Here is a 17260-nt window from a genome sequence, read left to right on the forward strand (position 1 = left end):
TTTAATCTAATAATGTGCTACACTTAGTTTTCAATTTTGTTTCAAAGAATAAACCGAATCTTACATGTGCTACATTTAGTTTTTAATTTTGTTTCAAAGAATAAACAGAATCTTACATGTGCTACATTTCGTTTTCAATTTTGTTTCAAACAATAAACAGAATCTTACATGTGCTACATTTCTTTCTAGATTTTGTTTCAAAGAATAAGCAGAATCTTACATGTGCTATATTTCGTTTTCAGTTTTGTTTCAAAGAATAAACAGAATCTTACATGTGCTATATTTCGTTTTCAGTTTTGTTTCAAAGAATAAACAGAATCTTACATGTGCTACATTTCTTTCTAGATTTTGTTTCAAAGAATAAGCAGAATCTTACATGTGCTATATTTCGTTTTCAATTTTGTTTCAAACAATAAACAGAATCTTACATGTGCTACATTTCTTTCTAGATTTTGTTTCAAAGAATAAGCAGAATCTTACATGTGCTATATTTCGTTTTCAGTTTTGTTTCAAAGAATAAACAGAATCTTACATGTGCTATATTTCGTTTTCAGTTTTGTTTCAAAGAATAAACAGAATCTTACATGTGCTACATTTCATTTCGTTTTCAATTTTGTTTCAAAGAAAAAAATTCAAAGGTATTATTCACTTATACCTATGTTTCTCAATTGTACCGGTGAAATGGCAGCAAATTACTTTTCAGTCAGTGTAATTCCACAATACCTGAAATATCAAACTATTTCTTTGGTACAAAAATACTGAGCTAGCCATTTCCGTATAAGCTCCTCTATTATTAAGCTCTCCTAAAACATGGCAAAGAATTAAGCATTAATGAGGGCAAATAGTTATCAAAATCTAGTCTAACCCTTAAAGGAAAAATTTCAATTTAAAAGACCTACTTGAAAGGGCTAATCTAAAGAAAAACCAATTTTCTTATATGCCAAGAAGATTCATATAGGTAACACTTTCAAATAAAATTTTCAATAGTTCTATATAGGAAATTCTTGAACACAATGTATAGAGTTTTTCCACTGAGTATGAAAAATATAGATTAGATTAGAAGACAACTCAATAGGCAATAGAAATGACAAGTACAACAGATAAAGAGAAAACTCATTGCATGAAGAAAATTCCGCAATAGAAATATTAAAAACCCAGAATGCTAAAAAAACGGGATCAGAGAAGTTATGAAAAGATGGGAAAATCATATTGAAATAATCAAATTGCAATAATAGGTAAAGGGCTATTTATTACATTCTGATAAACACCAATAGTAACTTTAAATGCAAACTAAGTATTTTTGCTACAATAGTCTTAATTCATTTCATAGATTTTTTGGTAGTCTTTTCTATCATTTTTCTCCGAATCATTTCGTTCTTGACTTTTCTTAATCTGTTTACTGTTGGCGTTTTATGTTCAACCTGTATGCAATTCCTTTCTTTCCTAGCTTCAAACAAGAGTTTCAAATACACCTGGAGGAAATCAAAGCATATAGTGTACACATTAGATCTTTTGACTAATCCCATCTTTGCCAGAAGCAAACCTACTCTTTACCTTGGAAGGATCAAGCAATATTTGTTAACTGTATTAAATAAGAATATTTCATATATCACATTGGACCAGATCAAAGTAAAAAAAAATCATTATGGGTTTTTATAAAAAGTAAATGACTAGTTCCTCTTACATTTCAAAATAGATTTGTGTCATTCTAATAATTGAAAACCCATAGTTTCAACACTTTCTTTTGCATGAAGCTGAACATCTGACCAATCTGAAAAAAAAAAAAAAAAAAAAAAAATTCAAAACCTTTCAAGCTACAGTATACACATTCGCTATATTGGAAGCTACAGTATACAGATTCCCACTCTTACAAGTTATAGAGATTCCCACTCTTACAAGTTATAGAGATTCCCACTCTTACAAGTTATAGAGATTCCCACTCTTACAAGTTATAGAGATTCCCACTCTTACAAGTTATAGAGATTCACATTCTGAATCGCATTATGCAAGTACTTTCACAAATTTTATATTTCGCAGAAAAGACGTTCGTTATATGATAAGTCTTTCATTGAATGACATGCAAAGATCTATTTAACGGCTTAGAAATAAAAACTTAGAACACTAAAGTAACTTATTAAATTTATAATATACCACAACAAAAAACGCAGCTGTTCCTAATCCACTGCAATATAAAAACCTCAGAAATGTCCTTATGTCTGAGGTCGGGCCATTTTCCATCAAGCTGACCAGTGCGGATTGGTAATGGGGGAGACTTGCTAGTCTCATCGTTCACAGCAAACCAACCTAGTATGGGTAACCATGACTAATACAACTTTGCTGATTTAAGGTATCTCCACTCAATGGCAATAGACTGATAAATTACCCAAGTAAACTGTGCCGAAATCTATGAAGAAAAAACATTGTCACTTAATTTCCTTCTCTCTATAATATAAATATTTTATATTCTTTTCTATAGTAGACAATTTAGTTATTATTTCAGGTGCATTTACATTTGTCAACAAAATATCTGCCCATCAAAACTAAATTGATCCTAGAAATACTTTGCGATAACTAACGCCAAACAATATGTTCATATATAAAGGCATTTTCAAGTCTACATTTCCATTTACCTGAGCTGGATACCTATTGTACATTTAATATTCTTTTATTAAGATTCTTTTTCTGATGTATTAGATTTCCCTATTACTGTGCCCCTTCTGATAATTAAAGTTGCATCAAAGTAATTCAGAAATTGTAGAAATTAAGAAATAAATTATTTTACCAGGAATGACTCCCATTTAAATCTGCCCAAATTCTAACTCCTAATTTAAACGATAATCTTAATTTTAAAGTTTTAAAAGTTAAATTTAAAATAACATTCATTGTTATTTACATAACAGCCATGAAGGTAAAGTCACATGAAGTTTGTCCACCTACCAGTACTGAAGTTTTTGAATTTATGGGTCACTTTCCAAGTGAAAGTTCTTTTAATCAATTTGCTCCACTTCACCTGAATGAAATCCTCCTTTTTAAAATTTCTTTAAGATTGTTTCCATCGAGTTCATCGTTCAAGCTTCAGCACCTCAATCGCTATCATCATTAAAAGTCTGGAAAAGAAAACTGATTAATCAAACCAAATATTTCGGCAATTTTTTTCTGCCACCTAAAAGACTTCACTTGAAAACATTTATTACTAGCGAGAAAAAGTTGATCATTCTTATCTAGCAAGAAATGTATTTTGTTAACTAATAACTAAAATACTAAATTTCCATTATAACTTATGCCGAATATATCAATTTTTTAATTTTTTTTTTTTTTCAAAGAATCTTAATTTGCTAACCCGCTTAAACGGCATGACTAAAATAAAAAGTTTAACTTATGAAACTGCCGAAATAACTTTCGGACAAATTGAAAATTCAAATGTACAAATGTAATATTCATAAACTTAACAAAAACGCTAGTAACACTGACTTCCAAATTCCATATAAATCATTCTTTAAAGATTTTAAACATTTTGCGTCAAATTCCAAAAAGTTCATTCGCTTCATCCTCACTAATTCTGTGAAAAACTTCTATACTTCTTTGTCAACATTAAAAAACCGAACTTTGTTTACTAATTCTAATAACAGGTAGTTGCGTCCAACTTAAAGTAAAGTTAAATGCAGTCAAAATCCCCAGGAAAGCTCAAATCTCTGAAAGTTGTCCCGAGAAATTTACGGTAGGTAAAACGTCACATTAACACCAAAATTGATCCTAAAAGCGGAAGATAAAGTTGTAAAAAAAAAAAAAAATTAAGAGATAAACTTAGTTATTAGAACATTTCAGCGTTACTGAAGCCGACATTCTTGGTTAAATATTATAACAAAATCGAAGACATGTAGGTTATCAATATCAAAACTAACCTTTTATGGAAGTGCTAAAGAAAAGTGAAAACTAGAAACTAAGTTTCTTTTGCAGAAAAATATTGTAATATCACTCAATAGGGTAAATATAGGATACTTTGATTTCGAGCCTATTACATAAAACTTAAATTTTTTTCTATGCGTGTTTTACGCATTTCTTAATATGATTATTGGTCAAACTACTCTTAAAGAGTTTTGGATCGCCATTCCTTAAGACAATAATGGGAGACTCCTGTGGTAAACCGTGGTTTATGGGTGAAGAAATTTCCAAAAAAAGTGATTTGCAGCAATAATTATTATTAGAAATGCAAAATAAACACAAGATGACCAGTTCGAAAAAAAATATAGTTAATTCAAGTAGCTGGAAATTAAAGCATTTGTCAATGATTCACTTCACTTCTAATGGTTTTTGCTCTGCCGTGTCTCTACGCTTGTGAAATTATTACATCACTGCTGTGTGTTCGCAAGCGGTTCATTTTGAACTACACTCAAGCCCCGTAGGTCATTATTTCAGGAATATTTTCACTTTCATATGAGCAACAAAAGCTATATATATATTGAAGGGAGAGCATTTTCAACAATAGAAAAACTAAATGGATTAAATTAAACTAAACTTTGGGTAGACATAGGATACCTTAATTTCTAGCCAAATACATGAACCATATATTTTTCGTAATCGCTATCTTATGTTTCTTGCTTTTATGAACAGGATTATTTGGGCAAACAATGAGTTTTTGTACCCCCTTATAAAGAATTATGGGGACCCTAGTGGGAAACCAGGTTTTTTTTTTTTTTTTTTTTTTTTTTTTTTTTTTTTTTGACGGGGGAATGCAAAAAAAAGGCGATTTGCAGCAATAATAAGGGACCGAATTTAAAAATTAACACAAGAGAAGCGATTAAAAAGATATATGGTTCATATAAGTGGATGAAAATTAAAATTTTTATTTTCTGATTCACTTGGTCCTTCTAATGGTTTTTGCTCAGCAGTGGCTCGCTTCGCTTGCAAATAAAACTCACTGCTCCTATGTTCTGGTAAGTGGTAGGCATGTGCTGCGCACAGCAGCCCGTTGATAATTATTTCGGGGATATTTTTTCCTTTCACATGAGCAACAATAGCTATATACTAAACGGAAGGAGTTTTCATTCAAATCAATTACCAAAAGATTAAATTCGACTGAATTTCGAAATAACGATTTTACTTCGTTCTTGGAGAAGTCTCTCTGGTGAAGGTAGTCAAAGTTTAAACTGAAGGGAGTGGGGCGGGGTTGGAAAAAGGGCTGTTGGACAACATCAAGGAACTTATGAATACATATTTGGAAGCTCATAACTGGTTAAAAAAGCTAGGTAATAATTACATCCTAGAAAAAACTGCTTGTACAAGCGAATGCAAGCAACGCATGCACAATGCCAATAACTCCCCACCAGTCTTCTAAAACAATGGACAGAGAGAGACTTCACATTTTAATCAACCGATACCAAGTTTCTATGCCCCAGCCCCCATTAATCAGAAAAATACCAATATAGCCAACACGTCCATTTCTTATAGCTAATTTCACTTCACTAGTATTTATAACATCATTAAACAAAATTAGAAATAATTTTTACTTCCATCTTAAGAGACTTCATTTGATTATAGTCATGCTGGTGAATGCGGCTGATTCGGATCAGATTCGGTCCTAAGCTGATTCGGACCATGTATTTAGGCTGATTCGGATAACTAGTAAGGCTCATTTGGACCATTTTCTAGGCTGTTTTGAAATGTATGCTCAGTAATAGGTGTGTATATAAGGTCCGAATGAACCAACCATGAAGGGCCGCATCAGCCTTAATACAGGTCTGAAAGAGCCAGAAAACGGTCCGAGTCAGCCTGGTCCGAATCAGCCACGGTCCGTTTTAGAACCCAGGGAACTTGTGCATGAACCAGTCTCCCAATAGTAAACAGAGTGAGAAATATACTTCATTTTAATCGACCGATACTCAAGTTTTTTGCCCAAGTCCCCATTAAATAGGTCAAACTACTCAGCAATTCCACTTACGGTAGTAAATGAAGTAAATCAGCAAAAAAAAAAAAAAAAAAAAAAAAATAAAAAAGTACTAAGATTGCTTACAAATCACTACAAACCTTCACAAGAGTGTACCCAGTCACTAAACCTTCACAATTGTGTAACAAGTCACTAAACCTTCACAAGTGTATAATTAGATTGACTAAACCACCACAAGTGTGTAACTAGATTGACTAAACCATCACAAGTGTGTAACTAGATTGACTAAACCATCACAAGTGTGTAACTAGATTGACTAAACCATCCCAATCTTCACAAGGGTATACCCAGAGTTGCTAAACCTTCACGAGGGTGTACCCAGAGTTGCTAAACCTTCACGAGGGTGTACCCAGAGTTGCTAAACCTTCACGAGGGTGTACCCAGAGTTGCTAAACCTTCACGAGGGTGTACCCAGAGTTGCTAAACCTTCACGAGGGTGTACCCAGAGTTGCTAAACCTTCACGAGGGTGTACCCAGAGTTGCTAAACCTTCACGTGGGTGAACCCAGAGTTGCTAAACCTTCACGTGGGTGAACCCAGAGTTGCTAAACCTTCACGTGGGTGAACCCAGAGTTGCTAAACCTTCACGTGGGTGAACCCAGAGTTGCTAAACCTTCACGTGGGTGAACCCAGAGTTGCTAAACCTTCACGTGGGTGTACCCAGAGTTGCTAAACCTTCACGAGGGTGTACCCAGAGTTGCTAAACCTTCACGAGGGTGTACCCAGAGTTGCTAAACCTTCACGAGGGTGTACCCAAAGTTGCTAAACCTTCACGAGGGTGTACCCAAAGTTGCTAAACCTTCACGAGGGTGTACCCAGAGTTGCTAAATCTTCACGAGGGTGTACCCAGAGTTGCTAAATCTTCACGAGGGTGTACCCAGAGTTGCTAAACCTTCACGAGGGTGTACCCAGAGTTGCTAAACCTTCACGAGGGTGTACCCAGAGTTGCTAAACCTTCACGTGGGTGTACCCAGAGTTGCTAAACCTTCACAAGGGTGTACCCAGAGTTGCTAAACCTTCACAAGGGTGTACCCAGAGTTGCTAAACCTTCACGAGGGTGTACCCAGAGTTGCTAAACCTTCACGAGGGTGTACCCAGAGTTGCTAAACCTTCACGAGGGTGTACCCAGATTAACTAAACCTTCACGAGGGTGTACCCAGATTAACTAAACCTTCACGAGGGTGTACCCAGAGTTGCTAAACCTTCACATGGGTGTACCCAGAGTTGCTAAATCTTCACAAGGGTGTAACAAGTCACTAAACCTTCACAAGTGTATAATTAGATTGACTAAACCATCACAAGTGTGTAACTAGATTGACTAAACCATCACAAGTGTGTAACTAGATTGACTAAACCATCCCAATCTTCACAAGGGTATACCCAGAGTTGCTAAACCTTCACGAGGGTGTACCCAGAGTTGCTAAACCTTCACGAGGGTGTACCCAGAGTTGCTAAACCTTCACGAGGGTGTACCCAGAGTTGCTAAACCTTCACGAGGGTGTACCCAGAGTTGCTAAACCTTCACGTGGGTGAACCCAGAGTTGCTAAACCTTCACGTGGGGGAACCCAGAGTTGCTAAACCTTCACGTGGGTGAACCCAGAGTTGCTAAACCTTCACGTGGGTGAACCCAGAGTTGCTAAACCTTCACGTGGGTGAACCCAGAGTTGCTAAACCTTCACGTGGGTGAACCCAGAGTTACTAAACCTTCACGTGGGTGTACCCAGAGTTGCTAAACCTTCACGAGGGTGTACCCAGAGTTGCTAAACCTTCACGAGGGTGTACCCAGAGTTGCTAAACCTTCACGAGGGTGTACCCAGAGTTGCTAAATCTTCACGAGGGTGTACCCAGAGTTGCTAAACCTTCACGAGGGTGTACCCAGAGTTGCTAAACCTTCACGAGGGTGTACCCAGAGTTGCTAAACCTTCACGTGGGTGAACCCAGAGTTGCTAAACCTTCACGTGGGTGAACCCAGAGTTGCTAAACCTTCACGTGGGTGAACCCAGAGTTGCTAAACCTTCACGTGGGTGAACCCAGAGTTGCTAAACCTTCACGTGGGTGAACCCAGAGTTGCTAAACCTTCACGTGGGTGAACCCAGAGTTGCTAAACCTTCACGTGGGTGTACCCAGAGTTGCTAAACCTTCACGTGGGTGTACCCAGAGTTGCTAAACCTTCACGAGGGTGTACCCAGAGTTGCTAAACCTTCACGAGGGTGTACCCAGAGTTGCTAAACCTTCACGAGGGTGTACCCAAAGTTGCTAAACCTTCACGAGGGTGTACCCAAAGTTGCTAAACCTTCACGAGGGTGTACCCAGAGTTGCTAAATCTTCACGAGGGTGTACCCAGAGTTGCTAAATCTTCACGAGGGTGTACCCAGAGTTGCTAAACCTTCACGAGGGTGTACCCAGAGTTGCTAAACCTTCACGAGGGTGTACCCAGAGTTGCTAAACCTTCACGAGGGTGTACCCAGAGTTGCTAAACCTTCACGTAGGTGTACCCAGAGTTGCTAAACCTTCACAAGGGTGTACCCAGAGTTGCTAAACCTTCACAAGGGTGTACCCAGAGTTGCTAAACCTTCACGAGGGTGTACCCAGAGTTGCTAAACCTTCACGAGGGTGTACCCAGAGTTGCTAAACCTTCACGAGGGTGTACCCAGATTAACTAAACCTTCACGAGGGTGTACCCAGATTAACTAAACCTTCACGAGGGTGTACCCAGAGTTGCTAAACCTTCACATGGGTGTACCCAGAGTTGCTAAATCTTCACAAGGGTGTAACAAGTCACTAAACCTTCACAAGTGTATAATTAGATTGACTAAACCATCACAAGTGTGTAACTAGATTGACTAAACCATCACAAGTGTGTAACTAGATTGACTAAACCATCCCAATCTTCACAAGGGTATACCCAGAGTTGCTAAACCTTCACGAGGGTGTACCCAGAGTTGCTAAACCTTCACGAGGGTGTACCCAGAGTTGCTAAACCTTCACGAGGGTGTACCCAGAGTTGCTAAACCTTCACGAGGGTGTACCCAGAGTTGCTAAACCTTCACGTGGGTGAACCCAGAGTTGCTAAACCTTCACGTGGGGGAACCCAGAGTTGCTAAACCTTCACGTGGGTGAACCCAGAGTTGCTAAACCTTCACGTGGGTGAACCCAGAGTTGCTAAACCTTCACGTGGGTGAACCCAGAGTTGCTAAACCTTCACGTGGGTGAACCCAGAGTTACTAAACCTTCACGTGGGTGTACCCAGAGTTGCTAAACCTTCACGAGGGTGTACCCAGAGTTGCTAAACCTTCACGAGGGTGTACCCAGAGTTGCTAAACCTTCACGAGGGTGTACCCAGAGTTGCTAAATCTTCACGAGGGTGTACCCAGAGTTGCTAAACCTTCACGAGGGTGTACCCAGAGTTGCTAAACCTTCACGAGGGTGTACCCAGAGTTGCTAAATCTTCACGAGGGTGTACCCAGAGTTGCTAAACCTTCACGTGGGTGTACCCAGAGTTGCTAAACCTTCACAAGGGTGTACCCAGAGTTGCTAAACCTTCACAAGGGTGTACCCAGAGTTGCTAAACCTTCACAAGGGTGTACCCAGAGTTGCTAAACCTTCACGAGGGTGTACCCAGATTAACTAAACCTTCACGAGGGTGTACCCAGAGTTACTAAACCTTCACATGGGTGTACCCAGAGTTACTAAACCTTCACATGGGTGTACCCAGAGTTGCTAAATCTTCACAAGGGTGTACCCAGAGTTGCTAACCCTTCACAAGTGTCTAACCAGAGTCGCTAAACCTTCAAAAGTGTAACCAGAGTCGCTAAACCTTCAAAAGTGTAACCAGAGTCGCTAAACCTTCAAAAGTGTCTAACCAGAGTCGCTAAACCTTCAAAAGTGTCTAACCAGAGTCGCTAAACCTTCGAAAGTGTCTTAACCAGAGTCGCTGAACCTTCAAAAGTGTCTAACCAGAGTCGCTAAACCTTAAAAACATTTGTCACTAAACCTTCACAAGTGTGTAACCAAAGTCACTAAACCTTCACAAGTGTGTAACCAGAGTTGCTAAACCTTCACAAGTGTATAACTAAACCTTCACAAGTGTAAACAGTCACTAAGCCTTCACAAGTGTAAAAAGTGTCACTAAGCCTTCCCAAGTCTGTAACCAACGTCACAACCTTCCCAAGTCTGTAACCAAAGTCACAACCTTCCTAAGTCTGTAACGAACGTCACAACCTTCCTAAGTCTGTAACGAACGTCACAACCTTCCTTAGTCTGTAACCAACGTCACAACCTTCCTTAGTCTGTAACCAACGTCACAACCTTCCTTAGTCTGTAACCAACGTCACAACCTTCCTAAGTCTGTAACGAACGTCACAACCTTCCTAAGTCTGTAACGAACGTCACAACCTTCCTAAGTCTGTAACGAACGTCACAACCTTCCTAAGTCTGTAACGAACGTCACAACCTTCCTAAGTCTGTAACGAACGTCACAACCTTCCTAAGTCTGTAACGAACGTCACAACCTTCCTTAGTCTGTAACCAACGTCACAACCTTCCTAAGTCTGTAACGAACGTCACAACCTAGACAAAAAAAAAAAAAAAAAAAAAAAAAAACTTCAGAGTAAACGATGTGCTTTTAACGAATTACCTTTATTTCCACAAAATAAGCTATTCTGCTGTAATGAACAACACCCTTCCCAAAGGACAGGTGAGAACCTGGGATTTTGGGTGTGCGAAAATAGGGCAAAACATGATTATTTAACACGAGATTTGTAAAGGGATACAGAACCAAACAGACCCACCTAACTTAGTAGTTCCCAGGTCACAACTCCTAACAAGGGGCAAGCGCTCCGGATCCCCATTCCTAAGTCACAAACCTTCCCAGATCACAACCCCAAGCCCGGGGACTTTTTTTTCTCCCCCGATCCCTCTTCTCAGATCATTAACAAAAAGTAATTCAAATAAATCTTCACACATGATAAACCAAATCACAAATAATTCCTTATCTTATGGTTGACACTTCAAGTCTAGACAATCCCAACAGAAGCGTTGTACTAGTAAAGTTATCCCATATATCTATAACAAAGTTTCGAAATAGATTGTACAGTACTTCCCTCTTGTCCTTTGTTCACTAAAGGCGTTCCGGTTTAGTCAATCCTACAAATAAACCATAGCACTTGCAACACTTTTCCTGAAGAGTTAAGTATCTTTAGTATATTCATCGACTAGTTCAATATAACCACTAGAAAAATAAGAAAATGATTCATAACCAACTTGCACTGCACACCATCCGTAGAAATTAGGTTTTTGTCAAAATCAATGCCAATAAGTCCAGCCGCTGCCTTTGCCATAGCAACTACACTTATGGCGGCTTTCCTTCATTCCAATTATTCAGTCAAGCACTGATACCAGTGGACATTAAGGTAACTTTATTACTCCGCTGAAATCTTTGTAGAACTGCTTTCTACTTAGGTTGTTCGTAATAGGTTATGAAGCCGTTACGACATAAGGATGTCACAGCTCTCGGCCAATTAACTATAATTGGAACTGCTTGTATTTGCGTAAGAAAGTGAGACAAGGGGCTCATTAAAAGTAAACATTACCATAGAGGAAACGTCTCAACCGACTTGAGGAAAACTGAGGTAAAACTTATCAATCATCATTAATTCTACCTCGTTCAATCGAATAAAAGCTATCTATAGAGTTTTTCAAATTCTCTTTCCATGTAGGTGATTATTATTTATTTCAATATTGAGGGCAGCATGCTTCTAAAGTTTTACCGAGGATCCCCATATTTCGGTAGTAAATTTTCCCCATCCATACCAATAGTTCCCGCTGGGTGTCCCCTATTACCTAGGATATATTAGGTGTATCTTAATATTTTTTTTTGCGAGGAAATTAAAGGTCATTAAAAAAAAAACTCGAGTCTTCCTATATATAACCCATTTTTTTCATTAGTAATGTTTGCACCCCCTCCCCAGTTTTACTAAAATAATACCCACACGTGTGTACTCTGAGTCACAACCTACACAAGTCCGTAACCAAAGTCACTACCTTCACAAGTCCGTAACCAAAGTCACAACCTTCAAAAGTCCGTAACCAAAGTCACTACCAGCACAAGTCCGTAACCAAAGTCACTACCTTCACAAGTCCGTAACCAAAGTCACTACCAGCACAAGTCCGTAACCAAAGTCACTACCAGCACAAGTCCATAACCAAAGTCACTACCAGCACAAGTAAGTAACCAAAGTCACTACCAGCACAAGTCCGTAACCAAAGTCACTACCAGCACAAGTCCGTAGCCAGAGTCACAAACTACACAAGTCCGTAACCAAAGTCACTACCAGCACAAGTCCGTAACCAAAGTCACTACCAGCACAAGTCCGTAACTAAAGTCACTACCTTCACAAGTCCGTAGACAAAGTCACTACCTGCACAAGTCCGTAGACAAAGTCACTACCTGCACAAGTCCGTAACCAGAGTCACTACCTGCACAAGTCCGTAACCAGAGTCACTACCTTCACAAGTCCGTAACCAAAGTCACTACCTTCACAAGTCCGTAATCAAAGTCACTACCAGCACAAGTCCGTAACCAAAGTCACTACCTTCACAAGTCCGTAACCAAAGTCACTACCTTCACAAGTCCGTAACCAAAGTCACTACCAGCACAAGTCCGTAACCAAAGTCACTACCAGCACAAGTCCGTAACCAAAGTCACTACCAGCACAAGGCCGTAACCAAAGTCACTACCAGCACAAGTCCGTAACCAAAGTCACTACCAGCACAAGTCCGTAACCAAAGTCACAACCTTCACAAGTCCGTAACCAAAGTCACAACCTTCACAAGTCCGTAACCAGAGTCACTGCCAGCACAAGTCCGTAACCAGAGTCACTACCTTCACAAGTCCGTAACCAAAGTCACTACCTTCACAAGTCTGTAATCAAAGTCACTACCAGCACAAGTCCGTAACCAAAGTCACTACCTTCACAAGTCCGTAACCAAAGTCACTACCTTCACAAGTCCGTAACCAAAGTCACTACCAGCACAAGTCCGTAACCAAAGTCACTACCTTCACAAGTCCGTAACCAAAGTCACTACCTTCACAAGTCCGTAACCAAAGTCACTACCTTCACAAGTCCGTAACCAAAGTCACAACCTTCACAAGTCCGTAACCAGAGTCACTGCCAGCACAAGTCCGTAACCAGAGTCACTACCTTCACAAGTCCGTAACCAAAGTCACTACCTTCACAAGTCTGTAATCAAAGTCACTACCAGCACAAGTCACTACCTTCACAAGTCTGTAATCAAAGTCACTACCAGCACAAGTCCGTAACCAAAGTCACTACCTTCACAAGTCCGTAACCAAAGTCACTACCTTCACAAGTCCGTAACCAAAGTCACTACCAGCACAAGTCCGTAACCAAAGTCACTACCTTCACAAGTCCGTAACCAAAGTCACTACCTTCACAAGTCCGTAACCAAAGTCACTACCTTCACAAGTCCGTAACCAAAGTCACTACCTTCACAAGTCCGTAACCAAAGTCACTACCTTCACAAGTCCGTAACCAAAGTCACTACCTTCACAAGTCCGTAACCAAAGTCACTACCTTCACAAGTCCGTAACCAAAGTCACTACCTTCACAAGTCCGTAATCAAAGTCACTACCAGCACAAGTCCGTAACCAAAGTCACTACCTTCACAAGTCCGTAACCAAAGTCACTACCTTCACAAGTCCGTAACCAAAGTCACTACCAGCACAAGTCCGTAACCAAAGTCACTACCTTCACAAGTCCGTAACCAAAGTCACTACCTTCACAAGTCCGTAACCAAAGTCACTACCTTCACAAGTCCGTAACCAAAGTCACTACCTTCACAAGGCCGTAACCAAAGTCACTACCAGCACAAGGCCGTAACCAAAGTCACTACCAGCACAAGTCCGTAACCAAAGTCACTACCAGCACAAGTCCGTAACCAAAGTCACAACCTTCCTAAGTCTGTAACGAACGTCACAACCTTCCTAAGTCTGTAACGAACGTCACAACCTTCCTAAGTCTGTAACGAACGTCACAACCTTCCTAAGTCTGTAACGAACGTCACAACCTTCCTAAGTCTGTAACGAACGTCACAACCTTCCTTAGTCTGTAACCAACGTCACAACCTTCCTAAGTCTGTAACGAACGTCACAACCTAGACAAAAAAAAAAAAAAAAAAAAAAAAAAAAAACTTCAGAGTAAACGATGTGCTTTTAACGAATTACCTTTATTTCCACAAAATAAGCTATTCCGCTGTAATGAACAACACCCTTCCCAAAGGACAGGTGAGAACCTGGGATTTTGGGTGTGCGAAAATAGGGCAAAACATGATTATTTAACACGAGATTTGTAAAGGGATACAGAACCAAACAGACCCACCTAACTTAGTAGTTCCCAGGTCACAACTCCTAACAAGGGGCAAGCGCTCCGGATCCCCATTCCTAAGTCACAAACCTTCCCAGATCACAACCCCAAGCCCGGGGACTTTTTTTTCTCCCCCGATCCCTCTTCTCAGATCATTAACAAAAAGTAATTCAAATAAATCTTCACACATGATAAACCAAATCACAAATAATTCCTTATCTTATGGTTGACACTTCAAGTCTAGACAATCCCAACAGAAGCGTTGTACTAGTAAAGTTATCCCATATATCTATAACAAAGTTTCGAAATAGATTGTACAGTACTTCCCTCTTGTCCTTTGTTCACTAAAGGCGTTCCGGTTTAGTCAATCCTACAAATAAACCATAGCACTTGCAACACTTTTCCTGAAGAGTTAAGTATCTTTAGTATATTCATCGACTAGTTCAATATAACCACTAGAAAAATAAGAAAATGATTCATAACCAACTTGCACTGCACACCATCCGTAGAAATTAGGTTTTTGTCAAAATCAATGCCAATAAGTCCAGCCGCTGCCTTTGCCATAGCAACTACACTTATGGCGGCTTTCCTTCATTCCAATTATTCAGTCAAGCACTGATACCAGTGGACATTAAGGTAACTTTATTACTCCGCTGAAATCTTTGTAGAACTGCTTTCTACTTAGGTTGTTCGTAATAGGTTATGAAGCCGTTACGACATAAGGATGTCACAGCTCTCGGCCAATTAACTATAATTGGAACTGCTTGTATTTGCGTAAGAAAGTGAGACAAGGGGCTCATTAAAAGTAAACATTACCATAGAGGAAACGTCTCAACCGACTTGAGGAAAACTGAGGTAAAACTTATCAATCATCATTAATTCTACCTCGTTCAATCGAATAAAAGCTATCTATAGAGTTTTTCAAATTCTCTTTCCATGTAGGTGATTATTATTTATTTCAATATTGAGGGCAGCATGCTTCTAAAGTTTTACCGAGGATCCCCATATTTCGGTAGTAAATTTTCCCCATCCATACCAATAGTTCCCGCTGGGTGTCCCCTATTACCTAGGATATATTAGGTGTATCTTAATATTTTTTTTTGCGAGGAAATTAAAGGTCATTAAAAAAAAAAACTCGAGTCTTCCTATATATAACCCATTTTTTTCATTAGTAATGTTTGCACCCCCTCCCCAGTTTTACTAAAATAATACCCACACGTGTGTACTCTGAGTCACAACCTACACAAGTCCGTAACCAAAGTCACTACCTTCACAAGTCCGTAACCAAAGTCACAACCTTCAAAAGTCCGTAACCAAAGTCACTACCAGCACAAGTCCGTAACCAAAGTCACTACCTTCACAAGTCCGTAACCAAAGTCACTACCAGCACAAGTCCGTAACCAAAGTCACTACCAGCACAAGTCCATAACCAAAGTCACTACCAGCACAAGTAAGTAACCAAAGTCACTACCAGCACAAGTCCGTAACCAAAGTCACTACCAGCACAAGTCCGTAGCCAGAGTCACAAACTACACAAGTCCGTAACCAAAGTCACTACCAGCACAAGTCCGTAACCAAAGTCACTACCAGCACAAGTCCGTAACTAAAGTCACTACCTTCACAAGTCCGTAGACAAAGTCACTACCTGCACAAGTCCGTAGACAAAGTCACTACCTGCACAAGTCCGTAACCAGAGTCACTACCTGCACAAGTCCGTAACCAGAGTCACTACCTTCACAAGTCCGTAACCAAAGTCACTACCTTCACAAGTCCGTAATCAAAGTCACTACCAGCACAAGTCCGTAACCAAAGTCACTACCTTCACAAGTCCGTAACCAAAGTCACTACCTTCACAAGTCCGTAACCAAAGTCACTACCAGCACAAGTCCGTAACCAAAGTCACTACCAGCACAAGTCCGTAACCAAAGTCACTACCAGCACAAGGCCGTAACCAAAGTCACTACCAGCACAAGTCCGTAACCAAAGTCACTACCAGCACAAGTCCGTAACCAAAGTCACAACCTTCACAAGTCCGTAACCAAAGTCACAACCTTCACAAGTCCGTAACCAGAGTCACTGCCAGCACAAGTCCGTAACCAGAGTCACTACCTTCACAAGTCCGTAACCAAAGTCACTACCTTCACAAGTCTGTAATCAAAGTCACTACCAGCACAAGTCCGTAACCAAAGTCACTACCTTCACAAGTCCGTAACCAAAGTCACTACCTTCACAAGTCCGTAACCAAAGTCACTACCAGCACAAGTCCGTAACCAAAGTCACTACCTTCACAAGTCCGTAACCAAAGTCACTACCTTCACAAGTCCGTAACCAAAGTCACTACCTTCACAAGTCCGTAACCAAAGTCACAACCTTCACAAGTCCGTAACCAGAGTCACTGCCAGCACAAGTCCGTAACCAGAGTCACTACCTTCACAAGTCCGTAACCAAAGTCACTACCTTCACAAGTCTGTAATCAAAGTCACTACCAGCACAAGTCACTACCTTCACAAGTCTGTAATCAAAGTCACTACCAGCACAAGTCCGTAACCAAAGTCACTACCTTCACAAGTCCGTAACCAAAGTCACTACCTTCACAAGTCCGTAACCAAAGTCACTACCAGCACAAGTCCGTAACCAAAGTCACTACCTTCACAAGTCCGTAACCAAAGTCACTACCTTCACAAGTCCGTAACCAAAGTCACTACCTTCACAAGTCCGTAACCAAAGTCACTACCAGCACAAGTCCGTAACCAAAGTCACTACCTTCACAAGTCCGTAACCAAAGTCACTACCTTCACAAGTCCGTAACCAAAGTCACTACCTTCACAAGTCCGTAACCAAAGTCACTACCTTCACAAGTCCGTAACCAAAGTCACTACCTTCACAAGTCCGTAACCAAAGTCACTACCTTCACAAGTCCGTAACCAAAGTC

General features: G+C 39.9%; 1 long non-coding RNA gene across 1 annotated transcript in view; it reads right to left on the reverse strand.

Moving 5' to 3' along the window:
* The window catches only part of LOC137641550 (uncharacterized), a 37285-nt gene continuing 20025 nt past the window's right edge, over nucleotides 1-17260 (reverse strand). The window contains exons 2-4 of the long non-coding RNA XR_011044546.1: nucleotides 2938-3107; nucleotides 1685-1771; nucleotides 1-1472 (exon numbers count right to left, since the gene is read on the reverse strand). This is a non-coding gene — a long non-coding RNA (uncharacterized lncRNA). The remainder of the gene's footprint in view (nucleotides 1473-1684; nucleotides 1772-2937; nucleotides 3108-17260) is intronic.

This window comes from Palaemon carinicauda, chromosome 5 (genome assembly GCF_036898095.1).
Source record: "Palaemon carinicauda isolate YSFRI2023 chromosome 5, ASM3689809v2, whole genome shotgun sequence".
NCBI lineage: Eukaryota > Metazoa > Arthropoda > Malacostraca > Decapoda > Palaemonidae > Palaemon > Palaemon carinicauda.